The 27,233-nt window shown below is 41.7% G+C and overlaps 1 long non-coding RNA gene across 1 annotated transcript in view; it reads right to left on the bottom strand.

Moving 5' to 3' along the window:
• The window catches only part of LOC310701367, a 41,307-nt gene extending 22,881 nt beyond the window's left edge, over window positions 1–18,426 (bottom strand). Inside the window, exons 1-2 of the long non-coding RNA XR_014523027.1 lie at window positions 18,290–18,426; window positions 9,027–9,246 (exon numbers count right to left, since the gene is read on the bottom strand). This is a non-coding gene — a long non-coding RNA (uncharacterized lncRNA). The remainder of the gene's footprint in view (window positions 1–9,026; window positions 9,247–18,289) is intronic.
• Window positions 18,427–27,233: the final 8,807 nt, after the last annotated feature.

Here is a 27,233-nt window from a genome sequence, read left to right as displayed (position 1 = left end):
CTGCTCATCCTTAAGCTTCTGTCAGTTTCAGCTCCATTATCTCTTTGGTAAACATCTCCTGCTGATGTCTTTTTCCACTGACAGCTGTTTCCCCCTGTCTCGAACACAAAATATTATACAACCTCTGTAATATTTCAAGGCTGTATTTTTCCGCCCCAGCTTCTAAAAAAATCAAAACCTGTGGGCATGCCCTAGTCAAAGGTGAGCAGTTTCAAGTCTCTCTCATTTAGTGGGGAACTTATTTCTTTTAACAAAATTTATATTCTACTTAATAATTTAAATAAACCTCTAAGTGGTTTATACATAAAATATAAAACATTCATTAAAAAAATACCAATAAAGTCAACAGACAAGTAGATGTAACAGAACCCACCCATTAACATCAGCAGGGCTTAAACTATCTCTCTTGTTCAGGTATCAATGGCAGACAGAGACATAGGTTTCCTCCTCTACTTCCATGTGCTATACCAGTATGACTTAGGTGAAAGTGGGGCATTTTTGGAGGGGGAGACTTTACAAATAACAGAAAAGATGTTTGCTGGATCAATGCTAATAAGAAGCAATTTTATATATCTGGTGTGTATTTTGATTAGGGGGCTGAAGCCTTAATCCGGCCTTCTAAAATAGATGGCCACTGAAACTCTTGTTGTAAAAGGTAAAGGGACCCCTGACCATTAGGTCCAGTTGTGACCGACTCTGAGGTTGCGGCGCTCATCTTGCTTTAGTGGCCGAGGGAGCTGGCGTACGACTTCCAGGTCATGTGGCCAGCATGACTAAGCCGCTTCTGGCAAACCAAAGCAGCGCACGGCAACGCCGTTTACCTTCCCGCCGGAGCAGTTCCTATTTATCTACTTGCACTTTGACGTGCTTTCAAACTGCTAGGTTAGCAGGAGCAGGGACCGAGCAATGGGAGCTCACCCTGTCGCGGGGATTCGAACTGCTGACCTTCGGATTGGCAAGTCCTAGGCTCTGTGGTTTAACCCACAGCGCCACCCGCGTCCCCCTTGTTGACCAAGCTGCAATTGGCAGGTGAGATGCAGTAGAGAAGTTTGCCTATGGCAACTAGGCAAAGTCTGCCTATGGCACAGAGCAGGAAGAAGGAAAGGTATTGCCTAGGACATGTTCTCCTTTCCCCGTGCTGAGTCCGGAGTATAGTGTGATGGCCCTGTATCGCATGGGCAATCTGCAGCCCTAGGGCCTGGCTGAAAACTAGCAAGCATTCCTTCAAGTTGAGGCAAACTTGTGTAGCAGAGAGGTAGATCATCAAGACTCCAAAAGAAATGGAAAACAAGTACAATGAGCCTGGAGGAACATTTTACACCACACAACCCACTACCATCTCACGCTTTTACTTTTTTGGGGGGGTGGGAGGTTGGTGATATATCAGCCCAGCGACAATTACAACACCTCTGTATTTCATTACTCCAATCCAGCTGTAGTTGTGCACAGCTAGATAACATGCAATCAGTACTAACCTGGGGGGGGGGGTATTTACCTGCATTAAAAGATGCATCTCGGCAGGCTTGTGAGGCCATAATGAATTTCCTAATGCATCAAGGAGAGATATTAAATGTGTTTGGTATGGAAAGAGGTGGCAGCAGAAAAAGGAAAGGGAAGATGGTGCCCCAAAGCAGTAGCAAACAAGAGCACAGAGGTAGAGGGGGCATTAATGCAACATTTTCTTCTCTATAGGCGTATTGGCAAGATGGGAAGTAAAGGATAAAGCCAAGAGAGAGAAGGATGGAGAGATGAGGGAATAAATTATTTAGCATTATAAACTTGTACTTTTTAATTGTAAGCAAGGATGTATTGGGGGCAGGAAATGATGAAAGTAATTTCACTTGGAATGTCAACATTTTTTTAAAAAATGTACGGTAAGTGTGTGTTGAACTCAAATGAGGGGAAGAATTCCACTCTTCAAGACCCTCGTTTTCAGATTCACATTGATAGACAGCTACCGTGTTTGCTTCCTGAAGTGTACATTTGCATGCACATATAGGGCACCTTCAAAGCTAGAAGAATTTCAGGATAAAACAAATAGCACTAAATGCGGAGAATTGTAGGCAAATGGTGGTAGTATTTGAACAGCTTCCTTGCATTTACAGAACCAAATTAGATCGACTAAAATAGCTAAGCATAGCAAATGTACTGTTCCTGGGGAAGTTGAGAATATTTGCCTGCTTTCAAATTGCATCATTTTATTTTTATAGAACTCCCCAGAAAGCTTAGCCACATAATGTCGAAAGGACTGGGGGTTTTTCTTGGTAAGGAAATTGTATACAAAGGCTTTCTCTCGCCTTAGCCTCTCCTATCCAAATATGTGGATACTTGAGTTCACTTATCTTTTCCATTATGGCTTCCAATGTATCCGGCCATTCCCCCTCTTGCCTCACAATAGAAAGTGTTTTAAGTTGTAAGACTCCAATTGAGAAGATGGATAGCAGTCAGCTGGAGTTAAGCGTTTTAACTGCGAACAGGCGTGCAGCTCAACCTCAAACGACAAACCAGCTCAAAATCAGATAGTCTAAGAAGTTGTGTGCAAAACGTTTCAATAAGCTCTTGTAAATGGCCATCAAAATGGCTTTGATTTGGATACTAAAAATGAAATCCTATATGAATCTGTTGAGTTCAATCGGACTTACTCCCAGGTAAGTGTGCATAGGATTATATTTTTAGGATAGGGGTTAACTTAAGGAAGACCATGGAAGGAAAGTTTGCTGTCCCCTTTTCCCCACAGCAGGTACCTGCACTACCAAGAAGCTTCTCCAGGAGTGAGGTGGTCATGGGACCCTTCTGAATAATGTGGGGTGAAACACAGGTGGTGCTGAGAGTGGTAGAAATTGCATCAAGAACCTAAGAGCCCTGATGTGGATGAGGCCAGAGAACCTTCTAAGCCAGCATCCTTTTCTCACAATGGGTATCCAATTGTGTATGGGAAACCTGCAAGCCAGGATCTGAGTGTAACCACACCTGGTATTAAGGCATACTGGCTTCAACAGTAGAAGAAGGGCAAAGCCATCCATATACCAGCCCTAGTTGGTAGCCATGAAATTGCTTCTTCAGCTAATGTACTGCACAATCCTATGCCTTGCTATTTGAGTGTAAGCAGTGCTTTGTTTCTAGAAAAATAGGTGCTGGTACTCACCGTGAAGTTGTTACAGTAAGTGTCACACATTTTAACACCAACCCAAAAAATTAGGCGCTGGTACTGCGTACCCTTGAGTACCCCCTGTAAAAAATGCACTAGCTGTAAGTCCTATTGAGTTCAATGAGATTTACTTCCAAGTAACAGTGTATTGGGTTGTAGCATTAGGTGTCAACCAAACCACTCAGCAAAAGCAATATTTCCAGCCTTCTGTAAAACGGAAATACCGTATTTTTTGCTCTATAAGACGCACCAGACCACAAGACGCACCTAGTTTTTGGAGGAGGAAAACAAGAAAAAAAATATTCTGAATCACAGTAGCCAGAACAGCAAGAGGGATCGCTGCACAGCGAAAGCAGCAATCCCTCTTGCTGTTCTGGCTTCTGGGATAGCTGTGCAGCCTGCATTCGCTCCATAAGACGCACACACATTTCCCCTTACTTTTTAGGAGGGAAAAAGTGAGTCTTATAGAGCAAAAAATATGGTAATCATGTTTTCATTGTTCAGTGTGAGGATGATTAAGTGATAGTTGCAAGGTACCTACACGTTGAAAGATATGTAATAAAAACAACAAATGCAATGGGGTGGTGGAAGAGATCAACTTTTCTTCCTCCTGATTTGTCAAAATAAATTTGCTCCGAAGAGTCAGTTGGGGGTGTATTCAATCCTTCCTTGGTGGATCTGCTAGATTCCATCTGGTTTTTTCTAAATGCCCCTCCAAGTGTTGCAAGTCTTTGCATCTTGCAGAGTTTGAGGAGCCCAGAAGAAGGTGGGGTCATCGAACCACCAACCTCTACACACTTCTAGAGAAACAACAAAGCAGCAAAATGGCAGCAAGCCAAGCCAACATTCAAGCCTCGTCTTGCATAAGGAACATTAGAAATAAGAATATATTCCGGGCAAGAGTCAAATGGATCTGCAGAAATGTTCCTTTCTCCAAGAGATGGCAATCACTCAGATGGTGAGAGATACACCAAATTTTCAGCACTGAAATTCTAGTATCTTGTATTCAGTGACAGCTGTCCTTGACATAACAGAGCAATGATTGCTACAAATCATATGTAGGGAATCTTCCTTCCCTATGAGCAATAAAACAGACCAGAACTTACAAACCTAGGTATGCAGAATAGAGTATGGAAGAGCATGCCAACGAACCTCGGACATTCGTGCCCATAACATGTTGTTTAATCTGCCATTCATATGCCCACACAAAATTTACCTTTTTTTTAGACCAGAGAAAATGCACAAGTGAGATATATGGTATGTACATAAGTAGCCAGAAACAGAACTTGTGCTGTGGAGCTGTTGAGCTCCAAGCTTGCTGTCAATTATCTTCAAGAGGCCAAAGCAGAAGAGAAATTACTAAGCATTCTTTTGCAGAATTGCCAGTGCTGCTTTGCTATTCCCCCCACCCCACAGTGCCGCAGAAGAAATAGAAGCTAAGTCGTTTATATGCAGCAGTGCTGATGACAACTAAATTTAATTAATCTGAAACTTTAATTAAGTTTATATGAAACAGTAAAAATGGAGGTAATGAAATATTGTTTGGTCCCTTGATTTGTTTGATTTCATTTTATTGATTTGCATGCAGTGATTTATAGGGAATCAGCAGTTCTGGCAAGAAGCTGTACAATAAATCAAAGCCGGATGAGGCAAACGGGAAGTTAATATAACATTAAATAATTGGAAATGTTTCTCATTCTATAAAAAATAGGGCACAAGGATACTGAAGCATGTGACAAAGTGGGTCTTCCATCATGCTGCTACCGGTATGTTACTACATTATCGGAGCAAAAATGTTGATGTTTTCAACACATTACAGAGCAGCGCAAATGTGTTCTGGTGTGATATGTAGCAGGAGGAAAGCACCCTTGTCAAGCAGAAGCCTGTGGTTCAAAACAGTGAAATGTGACTCATGTTACTAATCCTTCTACCCTAGACCTAAGCAAAAACAAATTGGGTATTATGTAAGATTATCACCCTAATTTTCAGCACATTTAATTGTATATGTTCATTTCTGGTGTCAGATGAGAAGAAGCCCCTTGGTATAATAATTGGGGAAATGGCATCCGCTCTGGATAGTTCTCTTATTTCGGATTGACTTGTTTGTCTGGGTCAAAAAACAGTTAAAAAATAATCAGCCACAATGAATGTGGCAAATGTATGGGATAAATATTTTAAATTTGAGGTGTGAATGTCCTATTTTGGCAAGAGAGCCATGGTAAGGTGTTGGAGACGAAGGGGGATTGCAGTCTGTTTAATTGGAGGGTGAGCCTGCAACGTTCTAACAGGCAAGACGCTGCTATTGAAAACACCTGTTCTGTGATTTGTTCTCCCCCTTTACTTGTAACACCTGGTAATTTAGCTGTGTGATGTGATACCATTACTATACTGTGAGTTTCTCCACCCCTTTGAAGGAAACTCAAAATGTGATGGCATTTGATTGCATAGTGATTTCTTCCCGACATTACAAAGGGGCGCCATTTATAGTGCCATCCCCGAACCTGTTTTTCAGCTGGCTTTTGTTTCTGCATGCATTTTTCAAGGTGACATTTAGGGTAATTCCCATGTTGGCAGAGGAAGAAGCTACAGCACGATTCCTCAGCGTGTGACCATGGATTTCTACTCCTATTCAGTTCCTACAACAGGCGGAAGCCAAGCTGTAGAGCTCCTAAGCCACAAAAAAGTAACATTGGAATGGTCCTTAAATGTGTCAGATTGTTGGAAAACTGCTCCCCAGACCGCTTCCGTCCCTCGGTCTTGGCCGTGCCCCTGCTTTCACTGTGAGAGAATGAAAACAGTAGAACCAAACCTAGCTGTGATGCCTCCGAAGCCATAACACTGAATCATACTCATCAAAGTGCTTAGGGCTGCAGATGCAAAAGCCAAGCATTCACCTTATATCAAAGGCATTCAGTTGGCAGGTGAATCAATATCCTTTCTAGAGGCAGCGCTGCAGATGAATCAACAGTTTCCCTTCATCTTTGCCATGTGAAAATATTGCCGGTTATCGCTTTCAGTGCACTCCCTATGTAATTATTGACCTTCACCCCTATTTTATTGGCCCAACCCTTCTTCTAAAAATAGCTGAAGTGACCACTAACTCAACTTTATTGTGTTTTGACAGCAGGTTTGTTGACTGAAATTAATCAATGATCACAAACTACCCATTAGTAAGCTTCTTTGATTTGGTGGTTTATTTGGAAGTAAAAACCAGCATCAACACTGACTTCAGGGCTAGAATAACAGGTTGAAATTGAAAAAGACATCCTGGGTCAGATAAGCATGCATGAAGGTAGAGCTGTAGCTACAGATACACAGCAAACTGGTTTTGATTTCAGGGAGAATACCTTCATCCACCTGAACATGAAATGTGAAGCTGTATTGACGTGGTTAATGATCCTGGTTTCTGTCTGTATATTTCCTCAGTGTTTCCTATGACATATAAGTATCTTGTTACCTGGAAAGTTGATATTGCCTATTAGCCATGATGATCACTGCAGATGGTGACAGCAGTCACGAAATTAAAAGACGCCTGCTCCTTGGGAGAAAGGCGATGGCAAACCTAGACAGCATCTTAAAAAGCAGAGACATCACCTTGCCAACAAAGGTCCATATAGTAAAAGCTATGGTTTTCCCGGTAGTGATGTATGGAAGTGAGAGCTAGACCATAAAGAAGGCTGATCGCCGAAGAATTGATGCTTTTGAATTATGGTGCTGGAGGAGACTCTTGAGAGTCCCATGGACTGCAAGAAGATCAAACGTATCCATTCTTAAGGAAATCAGTCCTGAGTGCTCACTGGAAGGACAGATCCTGAAGCTGAGGCTCCAATACTTTGGCCACATCATAAGAAGAGAAGACTCCCTGGAAAAGACCCTGATGTTGGGAAAGATGGAGGGCACAAGGAGAAGGGGACAACAGAGGACGAGATGGTTGGACAGTGTTCTTGAAGCTACCAGCATGAGTTTGACCAAACAGTGGGAGGCAGTGGAAGACAGGAGTGCCTGGCGTGCTCTGGTCCATGGGGTCACAAAGAGTCGGACATGACTAAACGACTAAACAACAACAACAAATTAGCCATGACGACTATGGTTGAAGGCAGTAACCCTTCTTGATAGCTGTTTCTCGAAGCCACAGTGAATGGGTGAATGCTTTGTGTTCCGGTCCTGCTTGCCTGTTTCCCACAGACATCTTGTTGACCAAAGTGAGGATAGGATTTTGGACTAGTTGGACCATTGGCTTGATCCAGCAGGATCTTCTTATATTATATTCTTATGATTGGCAGTAACTTCCCAGCACAGGTCTTTATCATCACCTGACACATTACCCCTTTTTAATTTTATTTTCCTATTTTTGGGGGGCTGGAGATATCATGGATGGAACCTGAGACCTTCTGCCTGCCACACATAGGCTCTATCTGTGAGACATGGCCCTTCATTATAGTCTTCCCAAGAGAAGCTACATTGGAAGTTTAATTAAATACTAGCATTACAGCGTCACTGATTCCTACTAATCATCCATATGTGCATGTTATAACTGAGTTAGGAATTATAAGCCATGAATATTCCACTGAGAATTAAAGGGGAATGAAGAGCAGAGAATAAAATAGGGCGTTCCCCCTTTTTCTTCCAGCCCTCTGCCTGCATGTAACACGTCAGATACTGCAGTCAGAAACATGCATACAGGCTTCTGATGAAACCCCAGAGGATTTGCAAGTTCAGTAGCAGCAAATGCTGTTGTTTTCTTCACCATCTCGCTCATTTAAGATACTCCCTCAAGCAGTTAATAGTGTGTGTTTGTTTTGATGATTAACGTTTATGCCATTTAAATTATTTGGTTGGCAGGTAAAAGCTGCTGTCTTTGTGCACTCAAGAGTGCAAAGGCAATAGTACAGATCAAATGAGATGTGGAAAAAGTTTATCTTTTGTTTTGCGAAAATGTTCATTAGCAATGGCTGGATTCCTTTTGCACTTTAATAGAATTTCCTACTCGGTTTTCAAAATGAAACGTAAAACTTTCTTTGCCGTTGAAAATGTACCTCCCATAACACAGATATTATCATAACACAAACAATGCAAAATATGGAAATGATGGGGTGAGGCCTAAACAGCCTCGGTCCTGTATACCTGAAGGAGCGTCTCCATCCCCATCGTTCAGCCCGGACACTGAGATCCAGCGCCAAGGGCCTTCTGGCAGTTCCCTCATTGTGAGAAGTGAGGTTACAGGGAACCAGACAGAGGGCCTTCTCGGTAGTGGCGCCCACCCTGTGGAACACCCTCCCTTCAGATGTGAAGGAAATAAGCAGCTATCTTCTCTTTAAAAGACATCTGAAGGCAGCCCTGTTTAGGGAAGTTTTTAATATTTAATGCTGTATCGTTTTTAACACTTGATTGGAGGCCGCCCAGAGTGGCTGGGGAAACTCTGGCTGGGGAAACTCAGCCAGATGGGCGGGGTATAAATAAAAAATAAATTATTATTATTATTATTATTATTATTATTATTATTATTATTATTATTCACGACCAGGGACCAAACGTGGCCCTCCAGATCTCTCTGTCCAACCCTTGGGCACATCCCTCACCGGGACCTTGCTTCACACTGGCCGTACATGTTTTGGCTTAGCTGGAATGTGTCCTTGAACGCTGATGATGACTTTTGCCAGGCTGGAGATTAGAGAGGGATATGTGTGTGCAGGCACTAGTCTCCTGTACAAGATTAAAATCTTATATTCCCTGCCCCATCCACTTTTGGCTCCATCCACCACATCCACATGGCACATTGCCCAGTAGGGAATGGAGCCCTGAGGCTGAAAATGAAAGCTGCACAAAATGCTCTAGTTTTGATATTTCCTTCAAAAGTAGCACATTCAACATGACTTACTGAAAGGCTGACATTCTTTCAGTGCCGCCTGGCACCTTTTTGTTCTTCTGACGGTTGCTTGATTCTTCCTGGCACCATTTCTCTTCTTTGCTTCCACTGTCAGCGGCTTCGCCAAGCTACGTTGCTAGCTAATCTGGATTTTGCTATGCCAAAATTTGAGTGTGGCGACAGACCTGGATTTTCTTTAAATAACATGTCAGAGGTGGTGTCATCACACAACCTGCAAAACAAGATGGATTTAACCATTATTAGTTGATCTTAGCCAAAAGGCCAAGCAGCGATTGATTTAATTATTATTAGTTAATTAATTTATACCCTACTTGCCAGTCAAAGAAAGGCCTCTGTAAACACTAAAAAATAAAGTAGGATACAGGTATCAAAATAATAAGCCAAGTAATAAGATTTGAAACAACCAGTCGAATAAAACAACAGGAAGAAGCATCATGAAAAGCAGACACTTCCATTAAAACAGGTAATTGAAGCCTTCTGGGGGGGGGGGGAAGGATCCTTTTAAATATTTAATTATATCAGTATATGCAGGTCACTTTCTATGGGATTAGCCCTCCCCCTTCCAATGTGACTCACAATGTATTTAAAAATATAAAATTGATCAAACATTTTAAAGCCACAATCTTAATAATCCTGGAAGTGCTACTGCCTAACACCAGGAATATATATTTTGCACTTGGTGTGATGATAGGATAGCTGGGGACAGAAACAATTTCTGAAAATACAGGAAACCTTCCCTCCAATAGCTATACCAGTGGAGGACACATGGGGCACCGCCGCACCAAGTTCAGTCCAAGGGGTTTTTTGTGTAGCCCCCCCATATAGATAGATAGATAGATGATAGATAGATAGATAGATAGATAGATAGAAGATAGATAGATAGATAGATAGATAGATAGTAGGTAGATAGATAAAGATACATAGATATATTAGGCTGTCATTAGACTGAGATAATGAAAGCTGTTTGTCTTTCTTTCTAAGCCTTTCAGACATGGGTCCTTCTTTAGCTCAGCCCTTGAAGAATGTAAAAATAAAGTAATTTAAAGTTTACTTTTCTAAATCCCAGAGGATGAGAGATTTTACAGAACCCAGTGCAGAAGGGGGTAGCTTAACAGCTGTGCAATCATGGGAAGATTTCAGTGAGAAATTTTAGAGAAAAGCCTTTTTTTTTTTTAAGCCAATGAATACAAATGCCAACGGACAATTTGTGTACGGCTGTGGGGGTAGGGGTGGCGATGAAGGCTATGGACACACATAAATTTGCAAATAAACATTAATAAAAACAATCTGACATAGCCAGTTATGTAAGAACTTGAGTAGAACATTGGGTTTCAGGGCATATTCAGACCTGCTCTTAGGAAAGAGGTTGTGAAAGGAGCATCTTTGGATTCCTGATTTGGGTGGTTCAAAGTGCTGGGATGATGCCTTACAGAGTCATGGGAATCCAAGACCAATAAAAGCCAGCCTCTGACTGGAGATGAATTGTAATTTGGTCCAATGGGGAGAAAATATTCATATCTGATGTAAAGGGTATTGATAGATAGCCAACCAGAAATGCACTTAGTCTTTAACTTTCATTACAGAAGAACTTGCACTTTCAGACCAGTTGAGTTATTGGGGGGGGGGATTGATTAAACTCAGAATATGCATTGGAGGTAAAGACCCAGGTTACTGCTTATTCAGCATGCGTGCCAGATCCAAGATGCTGCAGATGGTACTGTTGTTCTGCATAAAAATATGTAGGGTGGGTTTGTCACAGTAGACCTCTATGTCTCAGGTCCAATCCTTCATTCAAGATTAAATCTTGATGACTGAGAGAATTTGTATTTTATTGGAATTTTTCGCAACTTACATTGGCCACCTTCAAAGTAATTAACGAGTTCTGCTAATCACCTGGTGCAGGTAATTTGGAACAGCCTATCCATAGTTATTAAGTGTCTTTCCTTCCTCCCAGTCCTAATGTCCCCCTTCCCCAATCTGGCAAATATTGATCTTCTGGACTTGTCTTCCTTCTCCTGTGCCAACACATTTTCATTCAATTGTCAGCTATGTGCTCAGTGCAACATCATCAAATTAAATGTCCATGAAGGCAAATGGAGGGCAAATGAAAACAGTGATAGAATGATAGAATTGTAGAGTTGGAAGGACCACAAGGGTCATCTAGTCCAACCCCCTGCAATGCAGGAATCTTTTGCCCAGTATGGGGCTTGAACCCAGGACCCCGAGAAGAAGAGTCTTTTGTCCTACCAGCTGATTGCAAAGAAGAGGAAGACTGGGAATAGCAACTCATAGAATAGAATTAAAGCAGTTATCACTTTTTAAGTTCAGCAGACACTTTCCAACACAAGAAAAAACGGGTTGGGAAACAGTTGGGTTTCCCCCCTTTTTCTCAGCCCTATTTTAAACACAGTGACCCCATGATTGCTATTGCTGCTATTGCAGTTTAGTTGTATTACTTAGAGAACTGGTGTAATAGTCTATGACGGACCGGAACTATAAAACCTGAAACTTCCCTATCTGGATTGTTCCAAGACACCTTTCCTGCTGTAATTCAATCAGATAAAGGGAAAAGATAGAAACAAAAACATTGCTTTTTCACACCTCATTTACTTTACGGTTACAGTAGGAGAGCTCATTGACATAAAATGTAAGATGCCCTGTTATCTTCCTCCCTTGCTGGTGTCCTCCCAATGGAACAGAAAACAATGTTCATTAAAAGAGTAGACTGATTCGCCAAGATAATTTTAAATTATTGCTCTCAGCACTTCTTTTATGCTCATAGCCCATCCCCTGTGGGTTGAGGAGATGCTCGCAGGTGGGAGGGGTATAACTCACTCCAGTTTCTGAATGCAAATGATTAATTCTGTTGCTGAAAGAGATGGCATGAACTACTGATGTGCTAATGAAAAATGAAAATCTGCATTGATATGAGAGGCACAAGGAGTATTTGTTTCCTGGGAGCAATGTGTAACCAAGGATGACCTATGGCACTTTGCCTTAGTGAAGTCTGAGCAGAAGAGCTGGTACAAACTCAGAGTGCCAGAAAGTGGTATGTAGGGTTCCAGTTTTAAATATGGGATTCTGTAAATACTGATCTGAGCAGACAAGGGTATACAGCAACTAACCGTTCTGGTTCCTTTGCTTTGTGGTAGATGAAAGAAAATCATTCATGAATTGAACAGTTGTACCTACAGGCAACCTTGTTGTTATCTTAAGGGTGAGGGAAGTGAGCGTAATGGCAAACCTCTGCTTTTGTAGTGAAGACACATCAGACTTTTAAATAACATCTTCAAAGGCAGGGAAGGCAAATCTTGGAGGTATATTTGCAACTTCACTGAAGCCGTCCAGCGCTTTCCTGATCCTGATTTTAGACTGGTTGGTGTTCAGACTCTGACAGCACATGCTTTCTTTGGTGCTCTTTGTGCTTACTCATCAAAGTCAATTTCCTGATTGTGTTTGAATGAAGAATTTATTTGTTTGACCTTGTATTCTTTGGGATCACAGTGTAATCCCTGCTCAACACACTGTTCTGGCTTTGAGCTTCAACTACTGCCAATTGTAAATCATTTACTACTGAGAAAGTTCAGCTTAAATCTGCTTTGATCAGAAGTATTAAAGTCTCTCTAAATTATCATGTTACTGTGCAATAAATTTCCAGTTGCTATAAGGAACCTACACATCTTGTCCCAAGGATTCATGCTGTTAACCTATGTTTTCCATTATACAGGATGCAGCATGGGTCCTTGTCTGCATAGAGGCAGGCAGAATCACTTATACCATGACCAAATACATGCAGGCTGGGCAGGCCTTGCTCCTCAAAGGCAATGAGCAGCATCAGCAACCCCAACCTCTCCCTTTCTCTGTATGTGAAAGAAATTCTGCTCCTTGGTCACAAGCGGAGAGCCAAGGTTTTGGCTTCAGCATGGCCATTACAAACTTCCTGGCCCAGCTTCTGTAGAAGAGCTGTTTGTTATTGCTATGAACAGAAATTAAGCACTGAACGACAAGGCTGAGCAGGAATTTTACTCATATGTACAACGGAGACTTGGAGTTGTAGAGGTTTTGCTTTCCTAGTAGCAATGCTGCAGTTAGGAACTAATGAAGATATAATTTGTCAAAACTTCTATTGCAATCAGGGGAGGCTTTGGTCTGCGTCTACAGGGGGGATGGGCACTCAGGGGTATCAGGCTGTTGCATTTGTGGTCTCAACCCCAGTTCGAGAGCTGGTATGGCCACCATATTTCCGGGGAAAGAACAGATTTTATGGGTCTGTCCAGCCCTATTCCTGTCCATGTCCCCAAGCCCCACAGCCTTGGTGAGTGAGTCTCCCAGTGCCTCTGTCCTTCTCCTCAAGGTGCTCACCAGTTCAGTCTCAGGACCAACACGTAGCTTTAAAAGGGGAAAAAATATTCTTATGTGGCAAAAAAATAAATATTTGGCAAGCAGAAACCTCTCATGTTGTACCAAGGGTGGAATGACGAGTGCTGGACTGATTGACTGTGTCTAGAGGAGGTGGAGCCAGGCCATAAATAGCTCACTCAACAAAGCTTCTACCATGACACCATATGGCCTTACAGCCAGCCCTGTCCCATCTCTTGGCATGAGGCCAACGGGAGAATTGGTCCTCTCCCACTTTGTTTAAAGAGAGAGAGAAAAAGCAGAAGGGCTGTCCATCTATGGGAAGACTGGTCCTTCTTTCACTGCTACTGCAATGACATTTTTTTAATGCCACCTGGATGAGTGGGGTTTTTTGAGGTGGGATGGGCAGAATGAGGCATCAGAAAAGGGCTTGTTTACGCACACAGCCTGAAAGACCAGAGGCTTGCTTCCAAATGAATGATTTAACAGCTATATCTGGATTGCATATTAACTTTTGTGTGTGTGTGTGTGTGTGATTTTAATAGACACGCACATGCCCCCTGGAAACAGCCAGGCTAAACTGTCAAGCAGCCAGTCACTTTCAATCAGCTAGATGGCATCTCACAGCCTCTTGCTCCGGGGAAAGACCTCGTTCAAAACAAGGCACATCTAGTGGGATGCAAAGTGCGCCGAAGAGACTAAGCAGAAGACAGAGCCATGATTGAGCTGCACTTGAGATGGGTTGGTAGGCAATGGATGCGTATGCCCGACATCTCAATTTTTATTAGTTAAGGCAGGCATCTGTTTTGAAAACAGGAATTTTTGTTTTGTGATGTACTAAAACCTCAAATTGCCCTGTGGTGTTTTGCAGAGGGCAGGATGATTCTTACCGATGCCGAGGATGATTAGTTGGGCACATAACTGGCAAACTCTGACAACAGAGGGAGGAGATGATATAAATATACATATTAAGATCTCTGGAGATGGTATATCTGCAAGCATTCTGATAAGGCAACAGGCTGACTGAGTGTTCCTTCTGATGCCAAAATTAGTTTACTGATGTACCTCTCACATTTGTGCCTGCAAAGCATTATGCTGCTGCCTCCAAGGCATGTCACTGGTAGCAACCTCCTGAAAGAAGCAAATTGCACATGATTTTTGAAAAGCAGGAAAGAGGGCAGGTTGATTGTCCCACTGGCATGGTAAAGTAATTAGACCCTAGGTCTGGAAGGCTATTGTTTTACTTCAGCAGCAAAGAGAATGCCAACTGTCTTTATCTGTATAGCATAAGAAAACACTATATTTGATTTGGTAAACAGGTTGATCCAGTGATCTCTGTATTTGGCTCCCATAGGTGCAGCACCCTCTCGTGACCACAAGGGCAACCTCATTCATGTTGATGGATGAAGGGGCTATTTGATTGCAGAGAAAGGCATGAATGGAGCTTCTGCTTCCGTAGAAATGAATGGGAAAACAACAAATCCCTTGATACTCACTCCCTGCCACTAATTGTGTGAGCATGGGTTTTTGGATTATGGCAACTTTCTTTTTTATCCCTAGAGTTTGAAACTCATTCAGAAGCAACTTTTGATTAATTTCATTGATTAAACTGGAGCTAATTCAAATGTAACCCTCCTTCCAAGTAACAAATATTGTAACAAGGTATTTATACTACAATCTGTACCCATTAGGGAAATCATGAATGAAAAGCTAATAAAATTTATATTTATTCACATTTCATGAAAAGCAAGAGCAACTGAAATAATGCAATGCCCCAAAGTAGTGTTTGACTGTCTATATTATTATTTTGATCTTACCCTATTGGGATTTTTATTATTATTATTCTAAGTCGTGTTTCATTAATGACATTTCAGGCTTCGCTAAGTCTATAGGGGAGAACTTAGCAATATAGTGGCTAGCAGATATAAGAAGGAAAGTAAATGGATAAATGAAGATCCCATGTTGTACAATATCTACTGAAAAATGCCCGATCTTTACAAGCACTTTCCAGCTTTATGCAATATAACATTCACCGTATCAAATTAACTAAGAGCATGATCCTAGTGTATTCATGGTGCGTTACATAAAGTGCTATATAAACAGTTTATTTCAATGTTATTTAAAACTTGATTGCACATTGTGCTTTAATTAGTGCTGCTGCTTGAGTCCATCATGGAATGCCATAATATGTGAATAGTTAAACTGGGATAGTCCGATTACTGCAAATTAGAAGAGGCTACTGATTTCGTTCATTGCCCTACTGTGGTCGCGAATGCCATTCCTAATATAGCTATGGGATCTTGGGAACTGATTAACGCAAAGCACCAATATATTGCAGATGTGTGCCTGGAGGCTTGTTTCGCTACCTCATAGTAATGAAGGAACCTTCTCTTAAGCATTGCAACTAGTGAATCAGCAAACTTGGGTTCAATGGGATTTATTTATGGGTGATCTACAAGTGAAGAAACAAAACCTGGCACAGGCAGTGTTTTCCTTTTCTGGTAAAAAGTCAGGTGCTGGTACATATCTTCATAAAAATGCCATGGGTGCTGGGGGGGGGGGGGAGGCTGCCCAGGACAGCAAAAAAGAGGTGACAGTACTCCATACTGGCGAACACCATCACACACAAAAACAACTGGGTATAGGTTTTCTGGGATTGTACCTCTACAGAAGACACAGATGAGTTTTCACAACTGAATAATGTCCATGTATACAATATGTGCAGAACAGTCCATATAAACATAATGCCAAGGTTGCTGGTTTGATCCCCATACGGGACAGCTGTATATTCCTGCATTGCATTGCAGGAATATTCATTGTTGGACTAGATGATTCTCAGGGTACCTTCCAAATCTACAATTCTATGATAGCACATCATGCACATTGTCCTGAGTACAGCTTTCCATTTATATACCAATTATTTGGAAGAGTTCTATGTGGCTAGGGAAACAATTCAGTGATGTGGTCCTTTAGCTATTTTCTGAAGTAGTGGCACATGGTCTATGGCTCTTACTCCTAACTTGGACCTTCTGTGCTCTACCCCTGAGCTATGGCCCATTCCCTAAGCCTGGCGTGCCTTATCAAAGTAATATTTGATTTCCAACAACAGTAGTGAGATTTACAAATGTGCCTTGAGACCACAGAATTGCAACAACTGGCATTTATAATGTATTAAGCAGACAAAATGGCCAACAGCTGTTGCCTTAATTTCCCATGTACTGCAATGCAGAGTAGTCCACCCACACGTCCATCATATTTTTGTATAAACCTGCTTTCATTCTACTAAAAAGACACACAACTCAATAGAGTAATGTACAAATATTATAAATGCCAACATGTAAATAATAATCTATGTTCTGGCCACTGAAGAAATGTACACATATCCTTAGTCCTGAATGAAAAACAAAATGGAGCCTCTGACTAACATATATTTTATACCACTTCAACTTTTCTGGCTTCCCTCAAAGAATCCTTGAAATAGTAGTAAGGTGCAGACAATTCTCAGAGATTCCTAACCACCAGCAGTGCTTGCAGAACTACATTTTCCAGGGTTATCTGAGAATTGTAGGCCATAAATTAATAACTGATTCTTAAACTAGTTTAGACCAAACTAAATAATTCAATTTAGCTCATTCCATTTTCATGGTATCAGCCTGTAGCTACCAATGTGAAAAGGTTCTTTGCAAATGCTTTACGGCACTCTCTGCACTAACAATTTTGCAAATTCACAGAACAGCCTTTTTCACTACATAACAGAAATGGCAATATCCAGGGGAAGTGCTTGGAAGGACTGGGAGATATCCTTAAAATATTAGCACATCTAAATGATGCTGAGTGTAGTCATTGAAATAGGTTTGGGGGTTGAGTCCTGTCTAAAAAACCCAAACCCTGTTTATGCATTAAGATAACTTCAGAAATGAAAAATTTGCAATTAATCTTTCTTTTGTTTACATTGCCATTTGCTTTCAGAGCTATAGGAACACTTAATGCACTATAACTTTTAACGTTAGTGGATATCTGTATAATTATGGTAAAAATGGATACCAGTCTAGTCGCTGAAATCTGACCTACTTGCTCTAGGTGTGACGTTGGCTCTTGATATTTATAACTCCAATATGAGATGCAGAATTTAATGGTGTTATGCCAAGTTCTACCCACTTAGGACCTGGTCCTTTGAGTACACTGTCATCTAAATCAATCACCATTATTGGACTCATTTACGATGAGCTTGCCCTCAATCTATACTCTTTCGGCAGCAATGTCACACAGAGCAGGCAGAAGACAGAGGGGACCGTTGACATTTTAAAGGGACTGTGCTGTGATGTCCCATCAGATTTCTTCATACACCTGAATCTCATTTTCCATGCACCAGAAGCTCTTTCAATTACAGGCTTAGCAGATGATATACTGCATTATAATGATGGTCTTCTGGAGTTTAGGGATGTGGGGCAGGAGGGGCTTGGTAACTACAGTGATTTCTTAAAAGGGGGAATCTATGCTGTCAAATAAAGAAGGGAGAAATGTTATGATTTCAACATTGAAATGGGGTCCTGAATGAGCATAGTAATGTTCACAGTTCATGCATATGGAACAGAACAGAACAAAACAAAACCTAGCCAGAACAGTGACTCTGAAAGTAAAGATTTGGCCCACTTTGTGACACGGAGTAAATCACAAACTCCAGAAACCTCACAAACAGCCATATTGAAGGCTTGCTGAGCCAGAACAAGAGGTTTGTGAACAAGTATACTAGTGCAGCATCACAAAACATGGATCTTTTCAACATTTTCATCATGGTGCCGCAGGCCTCTGTACAGCCACAGAACTGTTCGAATTTTGACAAAACTGGAAGACCCACAGGAAGGCAGAGAACACAACCATTAAAATATTGTTACCTCTTCTGCTGCACTTAGTACTTGTGCTGGTCAATTCTCCCTGCCAGCCAGCCATCTCCATAAATTCATGAGAAAAAGAAACTGCTTGAAATAACGTTGAAAGGGAAGAGAAAATTTTGGTGAAAACCTCATGGGTGGGAAAGGGATGCAGAGTTTTTGTTGTGCTTACCATACTTTTGAGGCAACCAAGGGCTGTTTGTGATGTCATTTCTTTCATGCTGAAAATTATCTCATCAATGGTCCACTCTGCCACCTGACGGCATACCTGCACGTCAATCAAAGCCCAGGGCAACACATTGTGACATAAATTATTCCATGGGGCTTTACACAGATATGCACAGCTGGGGAGGCTGCAGAGTGCTGGAGAAGTGTTTACAGCAAAGAAAAACACATGCACCATCCTTGGCAACCTCACAACAATTGCCTAAGCTCATAAACCTGCAGCCACCAAAATTATATATAAAAAAGCAAAAACCTCCCCACCCCCATTTTATGTTGTTATTTCAATGTATATCATGCTATGGCCACACGGCTAATGCAATAAAATGTCTGCTTTTATAAAAAAATGGAAGCCTCTCTTGCAGAGAAATAAATGATCCATGATCAAACCACCTGTCTAAGCAGCCTTATGTATTTTCTGTTTCCGTCATTCAGTTGTCTTGATTTTTTCTCCCTTGAAAATATTTTCATTTTGCTGTTGTGTCTCTTCGATATGAAAAGAGAGGTAGTCAATATGGTTCCTTTCTGATGTTGTTGCACTACAGCTTTCATCATTCCTAACCATTGACCATGCTGGCCGAGGCTGATGAAACCAACAAGACCTGGCCAGCACCACCTTCGTTGCCCTTGATCTAACCTCCCCACCTGTTCCACAAGTGTGCTTTTCAGAAAAGAGGGTGAATTTCCAGATGCCTTTCTCTCATGGCAGAGAGGAATACAAAAAATGATCATGGATGGAGCATAGTCAGCACATATGCGCCATCAATAGAGTCTTTTCAGAACTCTTGGAAGCTGTCAAGCTTTTTTCTGAATACTAGCTAAAGGAAGCTTGTAGATATTGAGCCAATTCCAAATCTAGCCAAGAGGAATTTGCCCATTGATGCCTGGCCCTGGAGTTGCCCATGTATTATGTATCCATTGTATATCAATTCCACGTGAGATCAGGCAAGCCCTATCAGTGTAAAATTTTAAACAGGCTTTGAAAACCTCTCTTTTCTCCATTGCTCTTGTGGTTTGACTTTAGCAGAGCAACAGAACAATGGGCGTTCCTATTTTCATTTTGCCTATGGTGTGCCCAGTAGAATGCTAAGCTGATGACTGTCTGTATGCTAGCTATTTTCAAGATTATTAAAAGTACGAGTGAAGGAAGAAGTCATTGAGTCCACTTTTTGCAATGGACTGACCCCATTCAATGCGACCAATCTTGCTTGCAGATCAGAATGTAACCTTCAGTCAGATTTATGCTACTCTGGTGTTTTGGTGCACAAAATATGTACTGTATTTTTCCGTGTATAAGACACCCCCATGTATAAGACAACCCCGATTTTTTGAGCCCAAAATTAAGAAAGAATTAATTGCAACATTCTGTGTATAAGATGACCCCCAATTTTAAACTTTAAAAATTGGGAAAAAATATAGTCTTATACACAGAAAAATACAGTATATTATACTAGAAATGTGTGCAGATTGCGTAATTTACAAGAAAATGCATTGGAAATGTGTTTTTAATGCAAAAAGTATATAAAAAGGGAATACAATTTAAATGTGGACCTCTCCTGTGTTCTTAAAAAGAAAAAAAATCTACACAAAGTGAGACAAGGTGGACTTAGAAGTCATAGAATCATAGAGTTGGAAGGGACACAGAGGGTCATTTAGTCCAAACCACTGCAGTGCAGGAATCTCACCCATGGTGGGCTTGAACCACCTAACTTCTGATTAACAGCCAGATGTACTGACCCATTGTGCCACCTGACTGTGACTGACTGCCAGTGAAATAGAAATGGGGCAGAAGTAGGCTGCTCAATCCACCCTTATTAGGATACTGCTAAAAAAGTAAAACACCATTTTTTTGGGGGGGGGCAGTTTGATGAGGCATTTGTGTGTCACTTTGTGAGGTGTCCCCTCCTAAAAAGTGGGACATAAATGCATCAAATCAATTACAAAATATTTGAGGACACTCTCATTTCATGAGAGTATGCTTTTGGGGGGTTGGAATCTGTGGCGCACATCTCAAACCAATTGGGAGTGTGGAACAAGATACTTCACTTTTGTGAGGAATTCTTCTCTACCAGAATGCAAGGCAGTAACAAAATATGAGATCTATAGAGTCCCTTTGCATATATGAATTTATCTTAACTTTTCTGTTCTCTAAACAGCAGCTCCTCTTGCATAGGATAATTTTCCAAAATTTGTGGGCAGTTTTTCAGTCAGCACAGGAACTTGCTTTTAGGAGGAAAGAGGGTTCTCCTCTGCTTAGGGCAAAGCCCTTTGGACTCTGGCCATAATCTATGAGGTTTCACTAGCCTCGCATGCAGGGAGATAAACCCTTCTAGTGTATGTATATATCTATCACCGTAACTTTATTTATGTCCATGCCAGTCAAGTCCTACCATATTCAAGTGACCCGGCTATAAATACGAGTCAAAGCTGCCACTGTATATTTATATGTAATTAAATTAGGCAAGCTTCTAGCCTGGCAACCTTGACAACATTCTTTCAAGCTGGCTCTTTTTAAGCTTCCAGTTACGTGAGGACTCCTTGCAAAAGGTTGCAGTGATATAAATCAAAATGGTCAGCAGGCCAAGCATGAAGGTGCTCAGAGACCATCTCGCTGTGATTTCTGCGACAAGACCTTCTCTCTCCTGCTCATTTGTCATTTCCCTCTGGTCTGGGAGGGCAAGGCCCTGTCTGCCTTCAACTACAGTATAGCGGCTGCTCTTGCCGCTGCAAGTCCCCAGAAGGCACCACTCCATTTGGTGCATCTTAAGGGAACAATCGGTGGTGGTGAAGTTTGAGAGATTAATACACCGTTCCTTTTTTGCCACTGTGATAGGCTTTTAATTGGTTTGAACTGACACGTTTTGGGGTGTTTTCTTGTTTCCTCCTACCGATTATCTACATGATTTGAGTCAGATAATGGAGGGCCTGTTAGCTAAATTTGGAGATTTTTGGTGATACAGTTGTACCTCGGGTTAAGAACTTAATTCGTTCCAGAGGTCCGTTCTTAACCTGAAACTGTTCTTAACCTGAGGTACCACTTTAGCTAATGGGGCCTCCTTGCTGCTGCCACGCCACTGGAGCACAATTTCCGTTCTCATCCTGAAGCAAAGTTATTAACCTGAAGCACTATTTCTGGGTTAGCAGAGTCTGTAACTTGAAGCGTCTGTAACCTGAAGCGTATGTAACCCGAGGTACCACTGTAGTCAGCTTTTACCAGGTGCACAGGGAAATTTTAATTCTGAAGGGAGGAATTCCACATTGTGCTTTTCCAATAGTTCCATCAGCTCAAACGTTTCAGCTTGCCCAATGGAAACATATAATTTCCCACCATGTTGTAATCCGCCTTGAGCCTTGCTGCTTGGAGGGGGGGTGCTGCCCCCCCTAGCCTCTTTATGTGTAAAGAAGGGGAAAGTTGGATTATTTACAGCCTTCTATCGTCATGCAAAGGCATAGCTGTCAACGTTTCCCTTTTTTAAAAGGGAAATTCCCTTATTCTGAATAGGATTCCTCGCAAAAAAAGGGAAAAGTTGACAGCTATGCGCAAAGGTCTCCAGCATACTATTTACCCCTGAAAATAGTGCCAGCATTCAGCCCACTTTGATCCCAATATCACTGAAAATACCTCCACCAAATACTTCAGCCCAACACAAGAAAGGATGCATCTAGGAAATAGTCTGAACATTTCTTGTCACAAGTGGTCCAGGTGTCTTATATATTCACAAGGTATCTGGCAGCAAGCCAGTCTTTACTTTGAAACATACAAAATGACAAGCAGAGCAGATATAAAATAGCTAGCTGACCTGCACTTTGAATGAAGAACGGTATACACCTACACCTATTTTCAATGCAAACTAAAGCAACAACGAAAACATACCTAGCCAATGTGTCACCAGGGGATGAGCAGGCAGGTTCAGGAAAGATGAAAGAAGTACCTTTTTTTAGATGATGCTCAAACATATTCAATATGCTTCTTCACCAACTCACATAGTGTACTTCTCTTTCATTTTGAGATTTAGCACTCCCGCAATCTTATTAGGATGGGAAAACAGAACCAGTGTGCGAGAACAGCTTCTCACACTTACCCTGGATCTTCACGAAGCTAATGCTCACTGGGAGGGTGTGCTAACATTTGAAGGGGAGGCCCATAATACCTGTGAAAATAAGGCCACCATGTTCTTTTCACATTAACTGCATCACCTTTGCAACAGGCTTTCATGTGCATGGAAATACATGGATAACCAAAGTTTGATGCTACTGTGCAAATTTACTCCTATGTTGTTTCACTTCCCTCAGTGAGTTTTACTTGCACAATCTGGGCTGAATGAAACTGAGCTTTCAACGTGGGTGGCAAACTTCCATGCACCTGCAATCTGCAGCTAGCAGTCAAAAATTAATATTTTTGTACTAAGCTTAGAACACTCTAATAAACTCCCTGGAATCCTTTCAAGCCATCCCTAAAGACTACTTATTTATAGAGTGAAATTGTACATATTTCCCACAAGTTCTCGACAATAAGTAACTACTTGTTTATGTAGAACACAGGGTTTTACCACTACCTCATATCAACATTATGGTTCTCTTTATCTGTTTTTTTCCAAGTAAAAAGTGAACGTACGTCTTTCACACTACAGTGGTACCTCAGTTTATGAACTTAATCTGTTCCGGAAGTCCGTTCTTAAACCGAATCTGTTCTTAAACTGAGGCGCGCTTTCCCTAATGAGGCCTCCCACAGCTGGTGCCCTTCCACCGCTCGGTTTCCATTTGTAGACCGAGGTAAAGTTCACAAACCGGGACACTACTTCTGGTTTTGTGGAGTTCATAAACCAAATCGTTGTAAACAGGACTGTTCTTAAACCGAGGTACCACTATATACCTTTTTTTCAAGTATTCTTCATGTGTAGAATCTACATGCTTCTTCAAGTGGGGTCTGTGCATTGGCACAGAATTCTGCACAAGGAAAGCTCCTCAGGTGTGGAAGGTTCCTAGGCAAACCTTTCTGCACTGAGATGTTATCTGATAATTTTCTCAGTGTTACTTGATTCTCGTTTTTGGTTCAATATGTAGGCAAGCTAGAGGAAAAGATGTCCATAGTTCATGTGTAGTGTTGCATGTTTTGCATGGAAGGTGTATCAGGTTCATACTCTCCGTGCAATGTTGGCAATTGCTCCTCTCCGAAACTCCTGGAAAGTCCCTGCTAGAAAATGTAGATAGTATAGGAACACAGTGACAGAGGAAACCGCCTTATATTGAGGCAGAACATTGGGCAATCTAGCTCAGTATTGTCTATATTGACCAGCAGTGGCTCTGCAGAATTTCAGAAAGGGGAACACTCATAGCCCTACTTGGAGATAGGGATTGTCTGCATGCAAAGCAGATGCTCAGTCTCTGAGCTATCACCCTTCCATGATAACTGAACTAGGCAGTCTAATGGTCTGATTTGGTTTAAGGCAGCTTCCTACTGACCTCATAAAAATATATGAATCTGCTTTATACCAAGTCAGTCACTGGTCCATCTAGCTCAATGCCAGTAACAGCTCTCCAGAATTTGGGATGGGGTCTTTCTCTGAATTACTTAGAGGTGCTGGGAACTTTTGCATGCAAGTAATTTGTGGCATCCAACTTTGTACTCAAAGTAAAACCACTGAAATTAAAGGGCCTAACTTAGTCATGTCATTAACTCCAGTGGGTCTACTCTGAGTACACCCCATTTGCTCTACCAGTAACACTGAGCTTTAGTCCTTCCCCCAGTTCCTTGCCTTTTCTTCAGTATCTATAATTTTTTGTTTCATACTGTGCCAGTGGTGTGCATTTGGAAATGATGGCATTTGGAGGGATGCTGGAATTACAGTGGTGCTTCTGAATAGCTCCTCATTTTGCAGGCATCTTTGCATGCTTAACATGGTCGAAGAAGATCCATTGATTTTCACCAAGTCCATTCACAGTGCATAAGGGTAAGCACAGGAACAAGGATTAAGATCTAATCTCTCAGAATCTGAACATTCAGGTGCAGTACTCCTGAAGGAGAGTGCCTTTTGCTTTTGACCTCTGAGAGTTTAGCAGCAGCTGCTACCATTGCTAAGTAGCATCTTTATTCCCATCCTCTTATCTCTCTTGTGCTTAAGCTACTCAAAGTTGCATGTACTGAGGATACTAAGGAACAACTCACACAGGCCTTTTAGTCTGCCAGAAACTGGGTTAGTGTGCTTGTGGGGCACAAGGTGAAAATTGCCACCTGAGAATTTCAAGCTAAGCACAGACTGGAAGCAGTGTGTGCTTCTGGTGGGGATCCTTTCAAGACCCAATTCTCCACAAACGGAATAACTGAAACAGGTCCTGGTGGGGTCAACTGGGTTCATACCACCCAATCATCTAGACAACATTTGCTGATAAGCCAGTTCCATTATAGCAGCAGGAATCAGTGACCCTCCCCTTAGCTCCAACTTGCATGGCTAATGGCCAAGAGTGATAGGAGCTGTGGCCTATCAATATCCAGAGGACTACAGGTTCTCCATCACTGATGTACAGGATTATAACCCTAGGCTGCAAACACCAACAAACTTACATGAAGGTAAATTCCACTGAGCACAGTGGGACTTGCTTCCAGGTAAACATACACAGGACTCCATTGTTTGGCTGCACTTACCCAGAAGTCAATCCCATTGAAGTCAATGGGACTTTCTTCTGAGTAGACAAGGTGGTGAATCTGATCTTTTATATGTGTATCCCTATTTTTAATTGGGACTGAAAAATGCATTGCCATCTCAAAGCTATTGTAATGAAATGATTAAGAAACTGAGCCAGAAAAATCTCTGGTTCAAATCTTCCTTCTTGTTTTGAACTCTTAGGAAAAAAACAAGTAGCTGCTTTCTACTGGTTCAGACCACTGGCCCATCTTGATCAGTATTGTCTACTGGCAGTAGTTCTCTAGGGTTTCAGATAGGAGAGTCATCCCCAGTCCTCTCTGGAGAGGCTGGGGATCAAACCTGGGGCCTTCTGCACGTAAAGCAGCTGCTCTGCCACTGAGCTACAGCCCTTCACCACTGAGCCTATGACTCAGTAGACCCTAAGGCAAGCTCCTGACTTTCAACTGCAGCCTCCCATCTGCAAAACATGGACAAATGTGGTGACCTACATCCAAGCCTGTTGTGCAGACTACTCAAGATAATGTATCTGAAGTATACTCAAAAGTGCTACGTAAACATGAAGTTGTGGGTTGTTGTTTTTTGCTTTTTTAATTACTATTCTGGCTGGTGCCTAAAATGTGAAGTCTGTCTCTTTCATGATTACAATATGACAATCCTCCTTTTGTATGGCATTCACTTTGGCACCTCTCATTGCCAATAACTCGACTAGGTACACTGCACAAGGTCTGAGCAATGAACACAGGAGAAAAGGGAAGCATAAAATGTTCTGCTTCTAAATAATCCGGGGAAACTGACGGTGCACTCTAATTGCAGAGACTGGGGCGGGGTTGGAGAGGAAAGTAACACACACACCCCAAATCACCATTCCAGAAGTCTTAAGCTTCTGGAATGAATTCAGAAACTTCAGTATTAAAATAACTAAATGTCTATTTTATAAGGCATATGTAGCCTCCCTGGGTGGGCATCCACTCAGCTCCACCTCAATTTCCCATAACACTTTCACAGCTGGTACTTCCTAAGACATGCCAGCCTGCCCATTTAGAAAATTGAAGCGAGATGTGCAAACTCTGTGAGCCTTTTATATCAACATTAGCTTCATGTGGGCATATTTTATGGACCTTTTTAGCCAGCCACAGAAAAAAGGGCTTTTTTTGCATTTCTCTTATAGACATTGGTGACAAATAAAAATGCAGCCAGAGAATCATTCTTGCCATTTCTGAATCACAGCTAAGTGGAGATGAGGGAGCCTTGCTGAAGAATTGGATGAGATCAGCTCTGTTTGCAAATGTGGTGTATGTATATGCACATGATCAGGAATAATTATTGCATAAAGAAGAGCAGCAGCTTTGCAATTTTTAATTAAGAACAAAATGGTATACCACTTAGTTGTAAATAAAACCTTTAAGTGGTGTTAAAGGGGAATTATTTTATACTGGGGCCCAGACCTGCGGACCAGACAAGCTCAACACACAGAGAGAAATACAATAACAGTGTAATGCACCACCAAGATCTACTGGGATGAGGGAGTTTAATGTAGCAGATTTGGGGCTTTCCAGGCTGAGCTGGCTTCAGCTGGAAATGCATCAGCATTACATGGGGTTCAGCCAGCAGAACTTATACCAACCTAAGTTCCCAAAAGGGGCATTCTGAGTGTGGGGCAGGGATTGGACAGGGCAAGGAGAGACTTACACCTATTTCAAACCCTTTTCTGCTGGGTCACATGACCTAGCAACTCAGCAGAACTTAGCTGGCAAAAAAAGGTGGTTAAGTCAAATTCCTCCTGAATTAAGCTTGGCACGAGGGTAATTTATGCCTGTGCAAATTTTGCTGGCACAGACTTTCTATGGTTAGAATTGCTCTTTAAGAGCCCTGAACATAACAGGAGTTACTTCTGACTAAACTTGCATAGGATTGGGTTCAAAACACAACACAAAACAGGAAGCAGAACATCAATTACTGTCAATACCAGCCTAGTGGACTCAAAAGGGTTTCACTTTGTACATAAAATTCTGAAGTAATGGCTTGCCATGTCTCCTGTGAAGAAAGTCCTAGTCCTACAGTTGCAACACAGAGAAAATTCA

Source organism: Podarcis liolepis, assembly GCF_965112155.1.
Source record: "Podarcis liolepis genome assembly, chromosome: 1".
Classification (NCBI taxonomy): Eukaryota; Metazoa; Chordata; class Lepidosauria; order Squamata; family Lacertidae; genus Podarcis; species Podarcis liolepis.
The sequence above is the reverse complement of the archived record's forward strand: the minus strand, read 5'-3'. Positions and strand labels throughout refer to the sequence as shown.